The sequence below is a fragment of the Pseudophryne corroboree genome, chromosome 1 (assembly GCF_028390025.1).
Source record: "Pseudophryne corroboree isolate aPseCor3 chromosome 1, aPseCor3.hap2, whole genome shotgun sequence".
NCBI classification, from domain to species: Eukaryota; Metazoa; Chordata; class Amphibia; order Anura; family Myobatrachidae; genus Pseudophryne; species Pseudophryne corroboree.
In genome coordinates, this window is record NC_086444.1 from 748,063,893 (window position 1) to 748,079,117 (window position 15,225).

Consider the following 15,225-nt stretch of genomic DNA (forward strand, 5'->3'; position numbering starts at 1 on the left):
GATGATAAATGGGAACATGCAGGTAAGCATCCTTTTTGTCCACCGACACTAAGTAGTCCCCCTCCTCCAGACTGGCAATCACCACCTGAAGTGATTCCATCATGAACTTGAACCTTTTCCGGAAGAAATTCAGATCTTTTAGATTTAGGATCGGTCTGACCGAGCCGTCCGGCTTCGGAACAACAAAGAGGCTTGAATAAAAACCCCGCCCTTGTTGTGACAACGGTACAAGGACTATAACCTGGTCTTGACATAATTTTTGGATTGCCGCTGTTACTGCTTCTCTCTCTGGCGGAGAAGCTGGCAAGGTCGATTTGAAAAATCGGCATTGGGGAACGTCTTGAAACTCTAGTTTGTATCCCTGGGATACTATTTGCAACACCCAGGGATCCAGGCCAGACAGAATCCAATCCTGGCTGAAGAGTTTGAGACGTGCCCCCAACCGAGCGGCCTCCCGCAAGGGAGTTCCAGCGTCATGCTGGGGATTTGGCAGAATTAGGGGTAGACTTCTGCTCTTGAGAACCTGGAGCTGGTGTGGGCTTCTTTCCCCTTCCCCTTCCCCTACCTGCAAAGAAGGGGGAACCTCTCGCCTTTTTGTATTTTTTGGGCCGAAAGGACTGCATTTGCGGGTGATAGGTCTTTTTTGCCGGTGCAGGCGCAGAGGGCAAAAATGTTGACTTACCTGCGGTAGCCACCGAGACTAACTCATCCAGGCCATCGCCAAGTAAGTCCTCACCTTTATATGGGAGAGCCTCCATGTTTCTTTTGGAATCTGCATCCGCGTTCCACTGGCGAATCCATAACGCCCGCCTAGCCGATACTGCCATGGTAGCGGCTTGTGAACTCAAGAGTCCAATATCCTTCATTGCTTCCAGCATGTAGGCGGCAGCGTCCTCGATATTCCCTAACTTAAGGAGTATCTCATCTTTATCAATCGTGTCAATTTCTGATGACACGCTTTCTGACCATTTAATGGGCCTGAGCAGTGTACCATTGGTAACATAAATGGATTTCAATGTCGTTTCCATTTTGCGGTCTGCAGGCTCTTTAAGAGAAGCTGTGCCAGGAGCAGGGAGAATTACCTTCTTTGTCACCCTGGAAAGTGCACAGGCTAACACAGGGGGTGGCTCTCATTTTTTCCAGTCTTCAACCAGGAAAGGATAAGCTATGTGAATCCTTTTGGGAATACGAAATTTTTTATCAGGATTCACCCACATCCCTTCAAACAGAGCATTTAGTTCATGTGAAGGAGGGAACGTAACTTTGGATTTCTTTTCCTTACATAAATTAGCTTTCTACTGAGGTACAGGAGTGCTTTCTGTAACCTCCAACACTTCCCTTATAGCCACAATCATATATTGTATACTTTTTGCCAATTTATGATCTATCTCTCTGGATTCACTATTGTCGACACAAGAATCAGAATCCGTGTCGGTATCAGTGTTTACAACATTTGCAAATGGTCTCTTATGTGACCCAGAGGAGCCGACCGCATAAGGAATAACAGCATCCTGAAAAATCACATCTTCCACAGATGTTCTCCAGCATGCAGCCTTAGATTCAGACTTATCTAATCTTCGGTTAATCAGATGCATACTGTCACGTAGCTCTTTCACCCATGCAGGCTCTTGGTGTGCCGGTAGCGCCACCACATTACAACTCTGTGTCCCTAAAATGGCTTCCTCCGGGGAGGAACTCCCTGCCTCAGACATGCCTCACACCTGTACACCACACTCACAGGCACACTGGGACTTATTTTGGGGACAGACCCACAGTAAAATCTGTCAGAGGGACACAGGATAGGAGCAGCCAGTTCACAAACCCAGCGCCAGTATTGCCTGTGAACACAGTATGTCCACAGCCCAAAAGCGCTTTTAAATAGTAATATACACTATCAAATGCACCACAATCGCTTTGTGCCCCCCCTTTATAGCACCCTGTACTTGTCAGAAGTGGAGGAGAGGACCAGCGTGTTCTCTGCAGCCTGAGGAGAGAGAGAAAATGGTGCTCAGTAGTGTGCTGGCTGCCTGAGGAAGAAGCTCCGCCCCTCAGTATCCATGAAAATATTTATACTGGTGGGGGTAGGGCTGTGCCAGCGGCATCTTATGCCCCCTTTTAGCCAGTTTGAGGTATTTTTCTTGCTGCCCAGTGTGCGCCCCCCCCCCCCCTGCACCCTGCATCCTGCAGTGCCTGTGTGTGTGGGCAGCAATGGCATGCTGCGCTCCCGCCAGCCGCGCCGCACCTCAGCCGTCACTTACTTGATTGAAGATCATTCTTTTCATACTCAACTGTCTTCTGACTTCTGGCTCTGTGAGGGGGGTGACGGCGTGCTGTGGGAGTGATCATCTAGACACGGCTAGCGTTCAGTTCCCTTCAGGAGCTAATGGTGTCCTGTCAGCCAGAAACAGAGCGATGAAACTCTGAGGAAGTTGGTTCTGCTTCTGCCCCCTCAGTCCCACGAAGCAGGGAGTCTGATGCCAGCAGATCTCCCTGAAAATAAAAAACCTAACATAAGTCTTTTCAGAGAAACTCAGTAGAGCTCCTCAGAGTGCACCCAGTCGACCTGGGCACATTTCTAAAACTGAGGTCTGGAGGAGGGGCATAGAGGGAGGAGCCAGTTCACACCCAATGAAGTCTTTGGAGTGCCCATGTCTCCTGCGGATCCCGTCTATACCCCATGATCTTGATGTCATCCCCAGCATCCTCTAGGACGTATGAGAAAAGGGGACTCTGCCTGCCGTAATGTGTAAATGGGAGCTCTACCTGCCATAATGTGTAAAAAGGGGACTCTGGCTGCCGTAATGTGTAAAAGGGAGCTCTACCTGTCTAATGTGTAAAATGTGTAAAAAGGGGACTCTACCTGCTGTATTATGTAAAACAGAGCTCTACCTGCTGTAATGTGTAAAAGGTAACTCTACTTCACTTAATTTGTAAAAGGGCACTCTACCTGCTGTAATGTGTAAAAGGGGACTTTATCTGCTGTACTGTGTAAAAGGGGACTCTACCTGCCGTACTGTGTAAAAGGGGACTCTACCTGCCGTAATGTGTAAATGGGGGCTCTGCCTGGCGTAATGTGTGATAGGGGCTCTACCTGCCATAATGTGTAAAATGAGGCTCTACCTGGCGCAACGTGTGACAGGGCTCTATCTGGTGTAATGTTTAAAAGGGGCTCTACCTGGTATAATGTGTGTAAGTGGTGCTACTGTGTGGCGTAATTTAAATAATGGGGACTACTGTACAATGTAATATAAATTGATATTTTTTGTGGACATGCCCCTTCCCCATGAAGCCACACCCCTATATTTTTGAAATATGGGGGGGTCACCGATCTTGTTTCTTGCACACAGTGCTAAAATGTCTAGTTACTGCTCTGCCAGGGCCGTAACTAGGTGTGTGCAGAGGGGGCACTGCACATAGTGCTGCAGGGTAGGGGGTGCTGATGGCAGCACTTGTCAAATATCTATTTTGATTACTTTCACTTGCAGCTTCCCCCCTTTTTGAAGCCCACCAACTCCTGACTGCCCCTGTCTCCTACCCCCACCCCCACTATCGCTAATTCCTATACAACATTCATGAACTTAACCTGATATCTTTGTTATTCAGTCACACTGTCCTTTATAACATTTCAAGATGCTGACATACCTGGGATTTGAACCCACTGGCTGTGGCATTGCAGTCAGACAATCTATTAATTGAGCTATCTGCCCTTACATAAAAATCTAGAGAATTCTAAGCTTGAGAATTCTATTTGATGCTTACCTTGTACTTTGTGAAAAATGATCAGCATTACAGCTGAGCAATACTACATAGCACACTACATAGATCTGCTCAGTTGCAATGATGATTATTTTTTTTACAAAGTACAAGTAGATTTATATTGTTAGAAATATCATAGTTTCTATGCAGGATCAAATAGACCAATGAGTAGGGTATTTGACTGGAATGCAACAGGGTTGAATCCTGGGTATATACAAAATAGGGTCTTGCAACTGCGCCTGAAAATATGCATCAATTAAACGTGTGAAGTAAAAGTATGAACATTTATTGTATCACCAATCCGCCTTGGGATCTTTAATTCCGTATAAATATGCACACAAAAAAAATGGGAAGTGTAAAGACACTGGGATTTCCAGAAAAATTATGATAAATAAAATACAAGAAAAAACCGGGGAGGGGGAAAGAAAAAAATGAAAAATATATGGAAAAATATATATATATAAGTATCAAAAGTCTGGTGCAGTGGAGCGTGGCGTCCCACCTCCTAAATGCACTATATTAGTAATGGTGTATCTAGTCCTGTAAAGTAACAACAAAGTCCCAGATTTGCATACAGTACAACTCCAAGCTTGAAATGAAGGAGATGCTTTAGTACAAAAGTCTGTTATAACAAGTTGATGCAGTGATGGTAACTTACAGAGGATGATGGATTTCAGCAGTGCACTGCTGTGAAAGGGGTACCCCTAGTGGATGCACGGGGGGAAAAGACAACAACAAGGAGATCGGTGTCTGCTTGTTCCGGACTGGCTGCTTGTTCCCTCCGTCTGGAGTCACGGAAAGCGCCTGTACTTACAGACGCTGTCCGCCGACCAGATCGATGGGAAGCGGTCCTGTCTCTACGGGGAAAGTGACGTTCACTTCGAGACCCGAACGGGACTCTCCACTACGTCCTTCCCCTTAAACAGAGCTGCTTACCTGCGTCTCCTGTGTTGTTTTCCAGTGCCCGTCTCCACTTGGCTTGACTATCCGTCCTGCAGATTCTGGTTCAAACCTACTTCCTGGTTGATAGGCTTGCGGTCACGTGACTCTTGTCCTCCGGTCCTCGTTCCTCCTCGCCTCCGGGGCCGCTGTCCGTCAACACTTGAACTGGGCTATGTGTTTTTTCTTGTATTTTATTTATCAGAATTTTTCTGGAAATCCCAGTGTCTTTACACTTCCCATTTTTTTTGTGTGCATATTTATACGGAATTAAAGATCCCAAGGCGGATTGGTGATACAATAAATGTTAATACTTTTACTTCACACGTTTAATTGACGCATATTTTCAGGCGCAGTTGCAAGACCCTATTTTGTATTTACTATATTTTCTTGAGGTTTGTGGGTTTAGCCTCCCTTGCAAACTTGCTGCCACAGCATATACCTGTAGGAGTAGATAACAGGATACAATTCTTTTCCTGGCACAGGGCACCAAAAAGTCTACTTACGGATCTGCTTTAGCCTTGTAGAATCTAGCCATAACCTATGACAGATGGAGGCGGGATACTCCCTGGAATGCTATAATATCTGCAACTGACAAGGCATACTGTAGTCAGGGCCGGCGCTACCACTAGGCAGCTTTAGGCAGCTGCCTAGAGCGCCGGCCGCTGGAGGGCGGCACTTAGCAGCACAACTAGGAGTGAGCGGCCTCCACTTTCCCCCCACAACCCACGGCACCGTTTGTTTGTTTTTTTAAATATAATTCTGTGGGTTCCGGAGGGTATTGAGGATAAGTGCGGCATCAGGCAGGAGCAGGCGCCCACCTCGCGCTATCTGCAGCGCACTGTGAACTCGGAGCCGGCGGCAGCACCAGGAACAGTGCCTCCCCGCCAGCAGCAGCCGCCCGCCCGGCCGCCCGTCCGTCCCTCACCTGCTGCTCTGCACTATGGAGCCGCCGGCAGCAACAGCAGCAGTGAGCCGGAAGATGGTGGCAGCAGCGGGGAACAGTACAGCTTCCTGGCCAGCGGTAAGATGTCGCTTCCTTGGTGCGATGGTGGGGCACCCGGAGTAGTGGCTGCCTGGAGTCACACCCCGGGGGAACTGGTAGTTGCAAAAGTGTGCACTGAAGGGGGGAGGGGGGTTGGATTTATGTACAGTATGTATGAAGACATTATGTGTATATAGATGTATGGAGACAGTGTATGTATGTGTGTATGTATGGAGGCTATGTATGTATTTATATATGTATGTACATATGGAGGCAGTGTATGGATGTATGTATGGAGGCAGTGGATGGATATATGTATGTATGGAGGCAGTGTATGGAGGTATGTATGGAGGCTGTGTACGTACGGAGGCAGTGTATGAATGTATATATGTACGTACGTATGGAGGCAGTGTACCGATGTATTGTATATATGTGTGTATGTACGTACGTACGTACGTACGTACGTACGGATGTACTGTATATATGTATGGAGGTAGTGTATGGATGTATATATGTGTGTATGTATGGAGGCAGTGTATGGATGTATATACGTACGTACGTACGTACGGTGCAGTGTGTGTATGAATGTATATATGTATGTATGTATGTATGGAGGCAGTGTATCGCTGTATTGTATATATGTGTGTATGTACGTACGTACGTAGGCAGTTTATGGATGTATGTATGGAGGTAGTGTATGGATTTATGTATGTAGGTAGTGTATGGCTGTATATATGTGTGTATGTATGAATGTATATGTGTATGGAGGCAGTGTACCGATGTATTGTATATATGTATGTATGTACGTACGTACGTACGTACGTACGTACGTACGTACGGAGGCAGTGTATGGATGTATGTATGGAGGCAGTGTATGGATGTATGTATGGAGGCAGTATATGGATGTATGTATGGAGGCTGTGTATGTATATATGTATATACATATGGAGGCAGTGTATGGAGGTATGTATGGAGGCTGTGTACGTACGGAGGCAGTGTATGAATGTATATATGTACGTATGGAGGCAGTGTACCGATGTATTGTATATATGTATGTATATATGTATGTATGTACGTACGTACGTACGTACGTATGGATGTACTGTATATATGTATGGAGGTAGTGTATGGATGTATATATGTGTGTATGTATGGAGGCAGTGTATGGATGTATATACGTACGTACGTACGTACGTACGTACGGTGCAGTGTGTGTATGAATGTATATATGTATGTATGTATGTATGTATGGAGGCAGTGTATCGCTGTATTGTATATATGTGTGTGTGTATGTATGTACGTACGTACGTACGGAGGCAGTTTATGGATGTATGTATGGAGGTAGTGTATGGATTTATGTATGTAGGTAGTGTATGGCTGTATATATGTGTGTATGTATGAATGTATATGTGTATGGAGGCAGTGTACCGATGTATTGTATATATGTGTGTGTGTATGTACGTACGTACGTACGTACGTACGTACGTACGTACGTACGGAGGCAGTGTATGGATGTATGTATGGAGGCAGTGTATGGATGTATGTATGGAGGCAGTGGATGTATGTATGTATGTATGTATGGAGGCAGTGTATGTATATATGTATATACATATGGAGGCAGTGTATGGAGGTATGTATGGAGGCTGTGTACGTACGGAGGCAGTGTATGAATGTATGTATGTACGTATGGAGGCAGTGTACCGATGTATTGTATATATGTGTGTATGTACGTACGGAGGCAGTGTATGGATGTACTGTATATATGTATGGAGGCAGTGTATGGCTGTATATATGTGTGTATGTATGGAGGTAGTGTATGGATGGATGTATGTATGAAGGTAGTGTATGGCTGTATATATGTGTGTATGTATGAATGTATATGTGTATGGAGGCAGTGTATGGATGTACTGTATTTATGTATGGAGGCAGTGTATGGATGTATATATGTGTGTGTATGTATGGAGGCAGTGTATGGATGTACTGTATATGTGTGTGTATGTATGGAGGCAGTGTATGGATGTATATATGTGTGTATGTATGGAGGTAGTGTATGGCTGTATATATGTGTGTATGTATGGAGGCAGTGTATGGATGTATATACGTACGTACGGTGCAGTGTGTGTATGAATGTATGTATGTATGTATGGAGGCAGTGTATCGCTGTATTGTATATATGTGTGTATGTATGGAGGTAGTGTATGGATGGATGTATGTATGAAGGTAGTGTATGGCTGTATATATGTGTGTATGTATGAATGTATATGTGTATGGAGGCAGTGTATGGATGTATTGTATATATGTATGGAGGCAGTGTATGGATGGTATATATGTGTGTGTATGTATGGAGGCAGTGTATGGATGTACTGTATATATGTATGGAGGCAGTGTATGGATGTATATATGTGTGTATGTATGGAGGCAGTGTATGTATGTATGAATGTATATATGAGAAAGGCAGTGTATGTATGTATGTATGTATGTATGTATGTATGAGGGAGGCAGTGTATGTATGTATGTATGTATGTATGTATGTATGAGAGAGGCAGTGTAATGTATCAGAGAGTCAGTGAATATGTATGCATGTATACTATATGTATAAGAGACAGAATAAAATAGAAAGAGAGATGTGTGTGTGTGGCAGAAATAAAGGGATATAATATATATGTAAAAGAGAGTGAGAATGAGAAAGACAGAGAAAAAGTAGAGAGTTGTGAAGGAATGAGAGAGTGTGACTGTATATATGAGAGAGGCAGTGTATGGATGTATTTATGTACAGTATGTATGAGAGATGAATGAAATAGAAAGAGATAGGCAGCTGGGTAGGATGCCAGGATCTGGGAAGGTGGTGCCACTGAGTGTAGCTTTCTAATAATTAATGATATCTTTGAGAGATAATGCAATCAGACGGCTGGGAAATGTATAAGATGCCACCTATGAACTTTCACCTTAGTGACTAGGAAAGTGAGTAACTGATGACGTTGGGGGGCAGTAGGCTGACATCTTGCCTAGGGTGCCAAGAAACCTTGCACCGGCCCTGAGTGTATGGATGTACTGTATATATGTATGGAGGCAGTGTATGGATGTATATATGTGTGTATGTATGGAGGCAGTGTATGTATGTATGTATGAATGTATATATGAGAAAGGCAGTGTATGTATGTATGTATGTATGTATGTATGTATGTATGTATGAGGGAGGCAGTGTATGTATGTATGTATGTATGTATGTATGTATGAGAGAGGCAGTGTAATGTATCAGAGAGTCAGTGAATATGTATGCATGTATACTATATGTATAAGAGACAGAATAAAATAGAAAGAGAGATGTGTGTGTGTGGCAGAAATAAAGGGATATAATATATATGTAAAAGAGAGTGAGAATGAGAAAGACAGAGAAAAAGTAGAGAGTTGTGAAGGAATGAGAGAGTGTGACTGTATATATGAGAGAGGCAGTGTATGGATGTATTTATGTACAGTATGTATGAGAGATGAATGAAATAGAAAGAGATAGGCAGCTGGGTAGGATGCCAGGATCTGGGAAGGTGGTGCCACTGAGTGTAGCTTTCTAATAATTAATGATATCTTTGAGAGATAATGCAATCAGACGGCTGGGAAATGTATAAGATGCCACCTATGAACTTTCACCTTAGTGACTAGGAAAGTGAGTAACTGATGACGTTGGGGGGCAGTAGGCTGACATCTTGCCTAGGGTGCCAAGAAACCTTGCACCGGCCCTGACTGTAGTGTGCACGTTATCTCTATAGGAAAGGATGTGTCTGGATAGATGTATGTGTAGTGGCTCTGTTTGGCTCAGTAAGCCTTGCAGTCTTTTCCACTTGAATCCTGGGTATGGCAGTATATTGAAATGTGTTATTTAATAAAGGGTATTGTAACTAACTAACAGTAAAAACTAGAGATGAGCGGGTTCGGTTTCTCGGAAACCGAACCCCCCCGAACTTCACGCTTTTTACACGGCTCCGAGGCAGGTTCGAACCTTCCCGCCTTGCTCGGCTAACCCGAGCGCGCCCGAACGTCATCATCCCGCTGTCGGATTGTCGCGAGATTCGGATTCTATATAAGCAGCTCGTCGCTGGCGTCCTCTCCGTTTATTGTTGAAGTTGATTGCTTTATTGCTTAATTGTGGGGAGGACTGGGGAGCAGCTGTTAGGAGGAGTACAGTGCAGAGTTTTGCTGATAAGTGGCCACCAGTTTTTATCCATTCTCTGCCTGAAAAAAACGGTCCATACCATATCTGTGCTCAGTGTGCTGCATGATATATCTGTGCTGAGTGCTCACACTGCTTAATTGTGGGGACTGGGGAGCAGCTGTATTATATAGCAGGAGTACAGTGCAGAGTTTTGCTGACAGTGACCACCAGTATACGTTGTCTGCCTGAAAAACACTCCATATCTGTGCTCAGTGTGCTGCTTTATTGTGGGGACTGGGGACCACCAGTATAATTAATATTATATAGGAGTACAGTGCAGAGTGCACTGCTGTACCTACCTCTGTGTCGTCATCCATTAAGTATACTATCCATCTACATTCTATACCTGTGGTGCATTTTAGTTTTGCAGTTTGCTGACACAGTGACCACCAGTATACTATATATAGCAGTACGGTAGGCCACTGCTGTACCTACCTCTGTGTCGTCAAGTATACTATCCATCCATACCTGTGGTGCATTTCAGATGTGCGCAGTAAATATAGTAGTAGGCCATTGCTATTGATACTGGCATATAATTCCACACATTAAAAAATGGAGAACAAAAATGTGGAGGTTAAAATAGGGAAAGATCAAGATCCACTTCCACCTCGTGCTGAAGCTGCTGCCACTAGTCATGGCCGAGACGACGAAATGCCATCAACGTCGTCTGCCAAGGCCGATGCCCAATGTCATAGTAGAGAGCATGTAAAATCCAAAAAACAAAAGTTCAGTAAAATGACCCAAAAATCTAAATTAAAATCGTCTGAGGAGAAGCGTAAACTTGCCAATATGCCATTTACGACACGGAGTGGCAAGGAACGGCTGAGGCCCTGGCCTATGTTCATGGCTAGTGGTTCAGATTCACATGAGGATGGAAGCACTCATCCTCTCGCTAGAAAAATGAAAAGACTTAAGCTGGCAAAAGCACAGCAAAGAACTGTGCGTTCTTCTAAATCACAAATCCCCAAGCAGAGTCCAATTGTGTCGGTTGCGATGCCTGACCTTCCCAACACTGGACGGGAAGAGCTTGCGCCTTCCACCATTTGCATGCCCCCTGCAAGTGCTGGAAGGAGCACCCGCAGTCCAGTTCCTGATAGTCAAATTGAAGATGTCACTGTTGAAGTACACCAGGATGAGGATATGGGTGTTGCTGGCGCTGGGGAGGAAATTGACAAGGAGGATTCTGATGGTGAGGTGGTTTGTTTAAGTCAGGCACCCGGGGAGACACCTGTTGTCCGTGGGACGAATATGGCCATTGACATGCCTGGTCAAAATACAAAAAAAATCAGCTCTTCGGTGTGGAATTATTTCAACACAAATGCGGACAACAGGTGTCAAGCCGTGTGTTGCCTTTGTCAAGCTGTAATAAGTAGGGGTAAGGACGTTAACCACCTCGGAACATCCTCCCTTATACGTCACCTGCAGCGCATTCATCATAAGTCAGTGACAAGTTCAAAAACTTTGGGTGACAGCGGAAGCAGTCCACTGACCACTAAATCCCTTTCTCTTGTAACCAAGCTCCTCCAAACCACACCACCAACTCCCTCAGTGTCAATTTCCTCCTTACCCAGGAAAGCCAATAGTCCTGCAGGCCATGTCACTGTGAAGTCTGACGAGTCCTCTCCTGCCTGGGATTCCTCCGATGCATCCTTGAGTGTAACGCCTACTGCTGCTGGCGCTGCTGTTGTTGCTGCTGGGAGTCGATCGTCATCCCAGAGGGGAAGTCGGAAGACCACTTGTACTACTTCCAGTAAGCAATTGACTGTCCAACAGTCCTTTGCGAGGAAGATGAAATATCACAGCAGTCATCCTGCTGCAAAGCAGATAACTCAGGCCTTGGCAGCCTGGGCGGTGAGAAACGTGGTTCCGGTATCCATCGTTAATTCAGAGGCAACTATAGACTTGATTGAGGTACTGTGTCCCCGGTACCAAATACCATCTAGGTTCCATTTCTCTAGGCAGGCGATACCGAAAATGTACACAGACCTCAGAAATAGACTCACCAGTGTCCTAAAAAATGCAGTTGTACCCAATGTCCACTTAACCACGGACATGTGGACAAGTGGAGCAGGGCAGACTCAGGACTATATGACTGTGACAGCCCACTGGGTAGATGTATTGCCTCCCGCAGCAAGAACAGCAGCGGCGGCACCAGTAGCAGCATCTCGCAAACGCCAAGTCGTTCCTAGGCAGGCTACGCTTTGTATCACCGCTTTCCATAATAGGCACACAGCTGACAACCTCTTACGGGAACTGAGGAAGATCATCGCAGAATGGCTTACCCCAATTGGACTCTCCTGGGGATTTGTGACATCGGACAACGCCAGCAATATTGTGCGTGTATTACATGTGGGCAAATTCCAGCACGTCCATGTTTTGCACATACATTGAATTTGGTGGTCCAGAATTATTTAAAAAACGACAGGGGCGTGCAAGAGATGCTGTCGGTGGCCCAAAGAATTGCGGGCCACTTTCGGCATTCAGGCACCCCGTACAGAAGACTGGAGCACCACCAAACATTCCTGAACCTGCCCTGCCATCATCTGAAGCAAGAGGTGGTAACAAGGTGGAATTCAACCCTCTATATGCTTCAGAGGATGGAGGAGCAGCAAAAGGCCATTCAAGCCTATACATCTGCCCATGATATAGGCAAAGGAGGGGGAATGCACCTGACTCAAGCGCAGTGGAGAATGATTTCAACGTTGTGCAAGGTTCTGCAACCCTTTGAACTTGCCACACGTGAAGTCAGTTCAGACACTGCCAGCCTGAGTCAGGTCATTCCCCTCATCAGGCTTTTGCAGAAGAAGCTGGAGACATTGAAGGAGGAGCTAAAACAGAGCGATTCCGCTAGGCATGTGGGACTTGTGGATGGAGCCCTTAATTCGCTTAACCAGGATTCACGGGTGGTCAATCTGTTGAAATCAGAGCACTACATTTTGGCCACCGTGCTCGATCCTAGATTTAAAACCTACGTTGTATCTCTCTTTCCGGCAGACACAAGTCTGCAGAGGTTCAAAGACCTGCTGGTGAGAAAATTGTCAAGTCAAGCGGAACGTGACCCGTCAACATCTCCTCCTTCACATTCTCCCGCAACTGGGGGTGCGAGGAAAAGGCTAAGAATTCCGAGCCCACCCGCTGGCGGTGATGCAGGGCAGTCTGGAGCGAGTGCTGACATCTGGTCCGGACTGAAGGACCTGCCAATGATTACTGACATGTCGTCTACTGTCACTGCATATGATTCTCTTACCATGGAAAGAATGGTGGAGGATTATATGAGTGACCGCATCCAAGTAGGCACGTCAGACAGTCCGTACGTATACTGGCAGGAAAAAGAGGCAATTTGGAGGCCCTTGCACAAACTGGCTTTATTCTACCTAAGTTGCCCTCCCTCCAGTGTGTACTCCGAAAGAGTGTTTAGTGCAGCCGCTCACCTTGTCAGCAATCGGCGTACGAGGTTACTTCCAGAAAATGTGGAGATGATGATGTTCATCAAAATGAATTATAATCAATTCCTCCGTGGAGACATTCACCAGCAGCAATTGCCTCCAGAAAGTACACGGGGACCTGAGATGGTGGATTCCAGTGGGGACGAATTAATAATCTGTGAGGAGGGGGATGTACACAGTGAAAGGGGTGAGGAATCGGAGGATGATGATGAGGTGGACATCTTGCCTCTGTAGAGCCAGTTTGTGCAAGGAGAGATTGATTGCTTCTTTTTTGGTGGGGGCCCAAACCAACCAGTCATTTCAGTCACAGTCGTGTGGCAGACCCTGTCGCTGAAATGATGGGTTCGTTAAAGTGTGCATGTCCTGTTTATACAACATAAGGGTGGGTGGGAGGGCCCAAGGACAATTCCATCTTGCACCTCTTTTTTCTTTCATTTTTCTTTGCATCATGTGCTGTTTGGGGACAATTTTTTGGAAGTGCCATCCTGTCTTGATTGACACTGCAGTGCCACTCCTAGATGGGCCAGGTGTTTGTGTCGGCCACTTGTGTCGCTTAGCTTAGTCACACAGCCACCTTGGTGCGCCTCTTTTTTTCTTTGCATCATGTGCTGTTTGGGGACAATTTTTTGGAAGTGCCATTCTGTCTTGATTGACACTGCAGTGCCACTCCTAGATGGGCCAGGTGTTTGTGTCGGCCACTTGTGTCGCTTAGCTTAGCCATTCAGCGACCTCGGTGCAAATTGTAGGACTAAAAATAATATTGTGAGGTGTGAGGTGTTCAGAATAGACTGGAAATGAGTGGAAATTATGGTAATTGAGGTTAATAATACTATGGGATCAAAATGACCCCCAAATTCTATGATTTAAGCTGTCTTTTAGGGGTTTTTTAAAAAAACACCCGAATCCAAAACACACCCGAATCCGACAAAAAAATTTCGGTGAGGTTTTGCCAAAACGCGTCCGAATCCAAAACACGGCCGCGGAACAGAATCCAAAACCAAAACACAAAACCCGAAAAATGTCCGGTGCACATCACTAGTAAAAACTCTCAAGTGCACAAATGTGGAATTAAGAAGATTTGTGTCCAAATCCATTTTCTTGCAGTGTTCGGTAAATGTGTTTTATGATTAGATTACTAGTGCTACATAAACATCATGCAGTTTAAGAGACAGAGCAGAGTTGCTGCACAAGCCCAATGGTAGCAGATTTTTCTACTGAGTTTGTTGTGTGTGTGAATCTGACTCCTCAATCAGTGCTCTGGACCAGAGGGTAGCTACCAGGAAGAAGAGACAGGAGCCGTACCATGAGGTGGGAGAATGTGTGAGCTTAGAAAGTGCAGTACTGGTTCTATTATGTTTGTGTAATTATTTATTATGGGATGTTTAATCTTTTCCTGACCACTTATTTTATATTATTTAAATGTTTGATGCATCCTATACTATAGACCAGAGGTTCTCAAACTCAGTCCTCAGGACCCCACACAGTGCATGTTTTGCAGGTAGCCCAGCAGGTGCACAGGTGTATTAATTACTCCCTGACACATTTTAAAAGGTCCACAGGTGGCGCTAATTATTTCACTTGCAATTCTGTGAGGAGACCTGCAAAACATGCACTGTGTGGGGTCCTGAGGACCGAGTTTGAGAACCTGTGCTATAGACCATCTACAGTATTAAATATTAATACTGTAATCCATACAATATCCAGTGTATAAACAGACCATTAATGTCCAGGGTTATTATTAGGTTCTTTTACCGCTCCCCCAGACTCCACACTCGCTCTAATGTTCCACAGAGTGGGAGTTTGTGGACTGCATTTGGAAACCCCCCTTGAGAAATCCTGCGTTTGCCACTGTCTGGGATCAATTTTGTTATGCCACTTCCCCACGAGGCATG